Source organism: Cynocephalus volans, chromosome 14 (genome assembly GCF_027409185.1).
Source record: "Cynocephalus volans isolate mCynVol1 chromosome 14, mCynVol1.pri, whole genome shotgun sequence".
NCBI lineage: Eukaryota > Metazoa > Chordata > Mammalia > Dermoptera > Cynocephalidae > Cynocephalus > Cynocephalus volans.
This window is the reverse complement of record NC_084473.1, coordinates 31,827,914-31,837,365: the sequence shown is the minus strand read 5'-3', so window position 1 is coordinate 31,837,365 and position 9,452 is coordinate 31,827,914.

The following is a 9,452-nucleotide window of genomic DNA, read 5'->3' as shown; positions in this document are numbered from 1 at the left end:
ATACATTAATATGTTCCTAGGGTTCAGATCACTTATTGAAGCAGGTATGAAGGTCAGTGTTTGAACTCACTTTTCACCTTGGTTGCTTTTAGTCATCTGCAAATTTGTCGTTGGTTAGGAGGTTGTATTAAACTTAACTGTTGGTATGAGAACTTCCATAGTAAATCATTCACTGCCCACTAAATGTGAATGAAGAGGCCTGGGGTGGAAACAAACAAACAAAAATTAACATGTTCCCTAGGAATTTGGAGGAAAAGTTGAAAAAAGATCTCTAAATGATCAGTATTTGTTGAGTTATAATTTCTTCTATAATTTCCTTCAAGAAGAAGGAAAAAAGGCCTGCAGTTCAGTTCAATAAAAATTTGAATGCCTCCTATATTCCATTATTGTGTTGGTCTGAGGTACAAAGATAAGTTAGAAAGTCCCTGCCTTGGGAAATGTCTAGTGACAGAGCCAGAAACATAGGTACTTGTAGCATAAATAATAAAAAATGAAAGTTATGACAGGGTACTAGGATAGCACCATGATCCAGTATTGCTCACATGGGGTGGAAATTGGCAGGAAAGATTGCAGGGGTCAGGTAATAGAGGGCTCTACATGTTTTTCCTAAGTAACTTGGAACTATGTTATATACAGTGGTATACCAGTAAAAAAATGTGGCATGTTCACACTTGCATTCTATATAAATTATTGGCTAAAGAGTAGAGAGTAGATTGAGGGGGCCAAAGATTGGAGTTAGAAGCATAGAGCTTGAACTAAGTATGATAATTGGGATAGCAAAGGGGCAGTGTTTTGAAGTATTCAGTTTATAGAGTGAGAACAAGTTTAGTATGACCCTTATTTTCTTTGTTTTGTGATTGAGTGGATGATACCATTAATTGTAATCAAAATTTTAAGAAGGGGAAAAGGTGTGCTTGGCAGAATGATTTCAGTCTGAAACTCCAGAAAATGCCTGGAGATAGAGGTTTTGGAATGATCGCATCCAGTGATTTTGCATGGGAACGTTCAATCTGAACAATGATTTTGTATTAAATCACCCTGAGGGGAAAAAAAGCAGTGGACCAAGGATGGACTCTTGAATAATTTAAGGGGTGGATGGAGCAGGGTCACAGAGCAAGGGAAAACCAAAACAGTGGCATGGAAGTCTAGGTTTAGTAGGAAGAGTAGTAATTTATTACTGTTTTCTGGCAGCAACGTGAATACTACTATTACCCTTGTTTCACATACAAAGAGCATGAAGCCAGGATGGTTGAGTAGACCCTGCACACATCCATATTGCTAGTAAGCAGTGGAGCTGAAATCAAACTAGGACGGTCTGGCTCCTGAGCTCAATAATTGACAATTCCAGATGCGACAGAAAATTCAACAAACTAGAGCTGAAAAATAGCCATGAATCTTGTGACCTTTTCAAGAGCAGTTTCAGAATAAAGATTGAAGACAGTTTCCTGGAGTTTAAGGACAGAATGAGAAAAGAGAAAGTAAGTTTAGACTAGTTCCAGAAGCCTCACTGAGAAGGGAAGGGCAGAGTAAAATAGCAATGTAAAATTTAGTGGGGTGGATTGATGTACTCTGAAAGGTTACAGAAAGCAAAGGAAGTTTTCAAGAAATTGTAGTAGAAGATCTTTAAGAACCCCAAAGTGTCAATTGCAGAATTCTTTAGGAATTCAAAGCAAATATATCTAACACTATATCTTACTGCTACTTTTTATGAGGCATTTATGAACTGGTTGAAGTAAATCAGGTTTTATTTGGGCAATGTATGAAAGGTACTATCAAGTCCTCAGAACAGACAGGTTTACTCCCAGTTACACATAGCTTCCAGGACTTAAGGCCTTAGCCAACACCATGGTAAATGTCTCTTAAGGTTTACCTACTTCAGAATTGTTTCTCACTTGAAACTAATTCATGTCATATAGAAGGTGACCAGTCACAAACAAGTCAAGTATTTAAACTGTGAAAATACAGAGAAACTTACTTCATTCTAATTCTCAATTACCAGAAATCAGTGAGATTTCTAACAAAACAGGCAGAAAGTAAATCCCACTCTAAAAGGATGAGCAAGGACTATTTTATAATCTTATTTACAATGATGATGAAATATAATAAATAGTTTTAAATCTTGTGGTGCTGTTCTTCTAAAGTTAACTCCTTGCTGAGTTAAGTGCTTACTGTGGAAAAAACGAAAGTGATAGAAATCATGTTCCCCCTAGAGGCACTTATTCTGTAACAAACTATGACAATGAGATGTGTGCCCATATTAAAATTCCAGAGCAGTGGGTGGATGTAACAAATACTTGCCTATCAATTCATTCACAGCACCAGGAGGCAATTGGTCTGGATTCAGAACTCAGGTACACTGTAACTATGTGATCTTGATTGAGTTATTTAACATAAACCGTAAACTTTCAATCTGTAAAATGAGGGTGATTCCCACTTTAGAAGAGCTGTGAGGATTTAGTGTGATAATCCATGTAAAATACCTATGGCAGAGTATAGCACATAATATGCACTCAATGTTTAGCTATTATCAGTGCAGAGGTACTTAATGCTCAGGAATATGCTAGACAAAATCTTAGAGAGTGTCGGGTCAGCCGCCGGCTGACCTGAACAGCCCTAGCCTCGTTATCAGTCTTTCCCTAGGTGTCCCTTCTGGTGGGCGAGAAGATGGCCTGGATTCCTCTTTCCCTCTGGTCCCCCGTTGGAAGGAGACAGGGGAAGAGAGCCATGAAGAGAGGTGAGCACAGCTGCCAGCCCCAACCAGCCCGTTAAAGGACACTCAGACGCAGCGGGGGTTCTGTCCAGCAGTTCCGTTTATTATCACACAAGTACTTGCTTTTAAAGGCAAATGGGGAAGGGAGGTTTTTACATCCTCCAATCAGCTTAAAGGTTATGAGAGCATGCATCCTGTCTCAATGCCTAGCTATTGCAATCACGCAGTGTTCACGAGCACAGAAGCATGTATTTGGCCAATAAGGGCTAAGGCAAGGTTCCCGCAGACACTCCCCACCCTACTTCCTCCCAGCACCATCTTAGGCTGCCACGTTAATACGCCCTTGTGGGCCCATAATGGCACCACTTGTAATGTCACTTAAGGTGGCATTAGTTTCTAAGGCCCGACAAGAGAGAATATCTCTTTACTTCCTTGGGTTCAAGTTTGGAATAAATGTCACAAGGAAGTGCATAGCACTCAGCTCCCTTCCTACAACTTCAAGCATCCTAAAATATCCTGAACGCCCACATGTACAGAGTCCATGGTGGGCAATCTGCTATGCACCCTTTTCCTTTTTAATTCTAGCTTTTTTCTAATGGGAGAATCTTTTCAATAGTATTTAGTGTGTGACTGTGCAGAATAAGGCAGCTTTGTAACAGCATTGTCAAGGACAACAAAGGGGCTGTGTTGGAGATTGGAAGAGTCTTTGCTTGTTGGCTCATGTTACAGAATTCTTTTATATACCTTTAGAACATTCCCTCTGGTTGGGTACCTTTTCTTTTTTTCATCAAAAACAAAATAAAGTAAGAAGGTAGAATGATGCCTATTATTTAGCATAATGTTATCCAAAATGGAATAAGCAATAGTACACAAAGTCATTGCAAGGAATATGCTGCTCAGAGGGATAACTTTAGCAAGGGAATCAATTTCCAGTTCATCTTCCACAGCTAACCTTTCCCAAAATTAGCTGAGAAAACAGCTTTTCCTATTCTACAAAAAAATTTTTAAGGGCCCAAAACTCTTCCCACATCCTCCTCTTGTGAATTGCCCTGAGTCTAAAACCCTCCGGGTGCCAAACTGAAATAAATCAAAATAATTGGTTCTGTGGAGCCTCTTTTTACATCTATTCAAAGCATTCTAGCCCTTTCAATTCTTTTATACTTGTTTCCCTTAAGGATCAAACTGGCATGTCTAGGGATATCCTGAGCTCAGAGTAATCAAAACTGTATGGGTTAGTTATGTGGGTTGTTTTAAATATAACTGGAATATTTTATGAAAACCAAATTTGTCCATATAACATTGGATAAAACAGATAAACCATTAAATAGCTTCCTTTACATTTAGGGGTGTTTATGCAATAAGGTAATTAAACCCTATTGTGTGAAATCATGTCATGAAATGTTCATTCCAAGCATAGTCAATACTCATTTCATCTTACAACAGACAATAAACTTATTTAAATTTATGATTAAACATTTTGTATATAAACTCCAAAATGTGCAGTTGAGCAGAAAGGCTTAATGACCACTATTCTGGTAAATGCCTTCATGTGTGTCTGAGGGACAGTTCATTACCAATGCACTGTCCTAGACTAGAAAGAGATTTCTCTGCATGTTGTGTACCAGACCAAGCCCCTTTTTGATAATATAACTTCTACCACCTGGTGTGATGGAACACCAGCTTCAAAGTCATTTTAGCTATAGGAAAAATAAGAGCGATGGTGTGAAGTATTGGAAAGGGGACTACATTAGGAGTTTGGGTTTTTTTTTTTAATCGGGTTCTTGTCTCAGTTCTGCTAATAACTAGTTCTGTGATTTTTCTGCTTCAGTAAGTGATTATTAAAAGGGTAACTGCATTCTTCTGCAGTCAATCCTTAACATTTGTCACTCTTGTCACCTTGCCTCCATTTGTTCCTCTGTAACATAGACCCTAAGGAGGATCCATATCATTCTGTTGCTATTAATATTATTTAATTTTTGAATAGGTAATACATAGTTCGAAATTCAAAATACAAAAGAAGTTAGTTGATGAAGTCTTCTTCTCACCTTTGTCCCTCAGTCACACAGTTCCCCTCCCACAGGCGTCTAATTTGTTAGGGGTGTGTTTTTGTCTTCTTTCAGAGATATTTTAAATATGTACAAAGAGAATAAATATATTCATTCTTTTCCCCCTGTTCATACACAAATGATAGCATGCAATAAATAACATTTGCACCTTCGTTTTTATTTTAAAATTTATCTTGGAGATGTTCCCATGTCAATTCATGCTGTTTCCTTTTTCTTTAACATCTGAATAGTATTACATCATATGGATATAACCATTTATTGAACCAGGGCTTTATTAATCAATTTTGGTTTATTTTCAGTCATTTTCTATCCTGAGCAATACTGTTGTGAAAAACCTTGTTTACTTTTTATTTCTCTTATGTTCAAGTATAGCTTAAGAGGTCACAAGTGAGAGCATGGATTCTGGACATCACCTTCTGGAGTTGGAACCTTGGCCCCACCACTTAGTAGGTGTGTGTCCTTGGGCCTATTACTTAACTTCTCAGGGCCACAAGTTCCTCATTAGTAAGAACTCTGGGGTTAGTGCAGAGATTCAGTGAATCACCGTATGTAAACCACTTAGAACAGTGCCAGACACACACGAAGCACTGTCAATAAGGCCCTGGTTCAAAAAATGGTTACATCCGTACAATGTAATACCATTCAGATGTTAAAGAAAAGGGAATAAACTCTGTATGAATTAGTTACTGCTATTACTACTATCATTATTGTCATCCTCATTATCTTTGGACTAGATTACCAGATGTGGAATTACTAAGTCAACAAGAAAATACATTTGTAATTTTGATGGATATTGCCAAATAGTGTTCATTGATGTTACACAAATTTACATTGCCAATAATGATATATGAATAGAATGTCTGTTTCCCACACTTGTGACAAGAGAGTGTTCAGATTTTTGGTCTGATGAGTGAAACTGTTATCACAGAGTAGTTGTAAGTTGCATTTCTTTTTCAGTGAGAGGGGTAACATGTTTTCATGAGTCCCTTGGATTTCTTTTCGTGTGAACTGTCCAATTCCTTGGCCCATTTCATTTGAAACGAGGATATCGAATTTCTTATAAATTTGTAGCTCTTTATCTACTAGGTAAATTAGCTCTGTGTTAGTGTGACATGGAAAGTCCAGGGAGGAAAGACCCTAACCTGCACCTTGTGCTTCCGCTCCCATAACACCACTTGCCTCTTGCATCAGTGGAGTCCGGGCTGCACAGATTCGGAGATAACAAAACCTAAAACCCCAGAAGAACGTGCCCTATGCAACCCCTTGCAAGTCCGAGTCGGCGCTCAGACTCTGGGGCGTTCGCTCCTCTGAGTCCGCCGGAGTAATAAACCTTGAGTTCTCCAACCCTCCGAGAAACCCTCTTGGTTTCTCGGCAGCCTGTTCTCTAACAAGTGATGATTTTCAAATATTCTGAAATATATTTTGTCTATCTTTCCACTTAGCTTTTAGTGGAATAAGCCACTTAGACTTTTTATTTCCTTTTTTTACATAGCTGATTTTTATCAGTCTTCTCTTTTATGGCTTCTGGGTACTGTGTCATAATAGAAACGCTTCCCTGTCCAAGATAATAATTTTAAATAATTTTCCTATCGTTTATTTTATAGTTTTATTTTTTCCATTTAAATCTTTCATTCATTCGGAAGTTACCATGGTATAAATTTTGAGGTATAAATCCAAATTCACTTTCAGATCACTACCCAGTTGTCTCATCACTTACTGAATAATACTTTTTTCTGAAATGATATGAGATGCCCACTTTATCATATGCTTAATTACTATACTGCTTCTCACATTTGTGTGTGTGTGTGGTTTTGAGGGCTTTATTTATTTAAAGACCTTTTTTAAAAAAAAAATTTAATTTAATCAATATGCTTCTGGCATGTCTATGTGTGCACTTGTAATATGCTGTTTTATTTGTTGAAGATTTATGTTTTAATATCTGACAGGGCTAATTAGTATGCACTCACCACTCTTATTCAGATATTTCCTAGCTATTCATGTTTGTTCTCCCCCCATGAACTTTTAAATCAATTTGCTAATGCAAAACAAAACAAAAAATAAAATACCCTCTTAGTGTTTTTAGGGGATCGCAGTATTAAACTCAAAGGCTAACTTGAAGAAAACTAAAATCTTCATGATGTTTTCTTTCTGTCCAAGAACTTAGTGCCTTTTCATTCATTTCAGTCTTGTTTCGTGGCTCTGAGGAGCATTTTAAAGTGTTCTTCACATAGCTTGTTTGTTTCTTAAGTTTATTCCTTGATATTTTATCTATTTTTGTCACTGGTATATGGAGTCTTTTATTTTATTATGTCTTCTAACAGATTGCTGTCTGCATTTATGAAAACTATTTTTATTAATTTAATGCTCAACTACCTTATTGATTTTTCCTATTGTTTGCTAAGTTTTCAGTTGATTTTCTTGGGCTTCTAGGATTAGGATCATATCGTATCAATAATTTTGCCTACTTAACAATTTTTTTTTTTTTGGTTATAATAGCTCAGAAGTTCATTTCTTAAAAAAAATACCTCTATTTTCTTTGTTACCTATTTGTATTGCCTAATACCTGTAAGGCAGTGTTAATTGTGATGATAATAGTGAGGGTGGGCCTTCTCATCTTAGACAAATCTTTAGTATAAATGCTTGCATTGTTTCCTCATTAAAGATCATGCTTGTTTGGGTTGAAATCAATATATTTTAATCATATTTAGAAATTCACCTCTTTTGACTTTTAAGAATTTTTAAAACAAAATGTATGTTAAATTTTGTCAAATATTTATTTAGTGCTTACTGAAATGATCATATAATTTTATTCTTTAGGTATTATTAGTATAATTATATTCACAAATATATAAATATTGAGTCACTCTTGAATTCCTAGTATGAGCCTTCATATTTTTTACTGTATTTACATTTTGGATTTGCCTTGATAGTCATAAATGAGATTATTCCAGTTCTCTCATTTCGGACAATTTCTGCTGGGTTTTGGTATCAATGTTATGTTTGCTACATCTAAAAGATTCTAGAAGTTTTTCCTTTATGTTCTAGAACAATGTAAGTTACACTGAAATTATCTACAATTTAAAAGTTTGAGAAAAATTTTAGTGGGAATATCTGAGCTTGTTTATAATTTTGTATAATCACTCTTCAACAACTCTACTTTTTTATTCTTGTCAGTTTTTGTAGATTATATTTTCCCAGAAAGTTATTCATTTCAACTAGGTTTTCTTTTCTTTTTGGTCTAGATTTGAGCAAAGTAGGTATTTATTTCTACCCTTTTTTGTCTATTAATGTATTTAAGACTATACCTTTTCCTTTGAGTAGTGCTTATGCTGTATCTAGCAAGTATATGTAGTGTTTTCATGATCATTTGCTATATATTCTCCAACTTCAACTTCCTCTCTGATTCAAGTGTTGTTTGAAAGTTTTGGAAGAGGTGGATTTTTGTTTTGTTTTGTTTTAATTTCTGGATTTTCGGTACTTCATTTTTCTGATTTTGCTATTAAGTTCTAATTTTTTAGCATTATGGTATAATGTTATCTATATTATTTCCAGTTTTTGAAATTTAGTCATGTTTTTCTTGTGGCCTAACATATGATCAATTTTTATGAGCGTTTCACTGAAGAAGATGAAACAAGAGATGTATGTCAGTTTTCAGAGGACAGAGTTCAATATGTATATTTATAAATTATAGCACTGTGGTTTAGATTACAGACTCTGGAGCCAGATGGATGGGAACCAAATCCCAGATTCATTACTGTGATCTTCTGCAAATTATTTCATTTCACTGTGCCTCTGTTTTCTCATCTGTAAAATGGCTGTAATAATAGATCTACCTCTTAGGATTGTTGCAAGGATTTAAAAGGTTTAATATGAGCAAAACATTTAGACCAGTGTTTGCAATGAAATAAGTGCTATATATGTGTTAGCTGTTATAATTATTTAGGTCTACCTTGTTAATTATGTAATTCTTCTGGAGAGCAACACTGACCAGTTGAAATCTAATGCAAGCCACATATGCAATTTTAAGTTTAAAGTAACCTTGTTCAGAAAGTTAAAAAAAGGTGAAATTGTATTTAACCCATTATATCAAAAATGTTATCGTTGCAACATGTAACCAATATAAAAATTATTAATGACATATTTAGCTTCTTTATTTTGTACTAGGTCTTTGAAATCTGGCGTGTTTTGTGCTTACAGCACACATCAGTTTGGACTAGCCACATTTCAAGTGCTCAAAAGCCACATGCAGCAGGCAGCAACTGTTTTGGCTTGTACAGGTCTAGCGCCTTATTTTTTGGCTTGGTACTTGGTTATATCATGAGCTGAGTGAGGTGAAAATAAATGTCTTGTACCATTAATATATTTCTGTGTATGTATCTTTGAATCTCTTACACTTTTTCTTCTATAAATTATGATTCTCTATAATTCGGTTCAAAAATATTCATAATTATATTTTCCTTGTGAACTGTATCTTTTAGCATTAAAATGGGCCTGCCTTTGTCTCCTTTTTTGTTTTTGCCTTTTGTCTTGGATTTAGTTTTGTGTAATACTATATTTATGACCAATGTTTTCTCTTCTTCTGCATTTGTCTGGTGTATCTTTGCTATTTTGTATTTTAATTTTTTTTTAAATTTTTCAACCAACTGAATCACTTTATGGTGGGTCTCTTGTACACA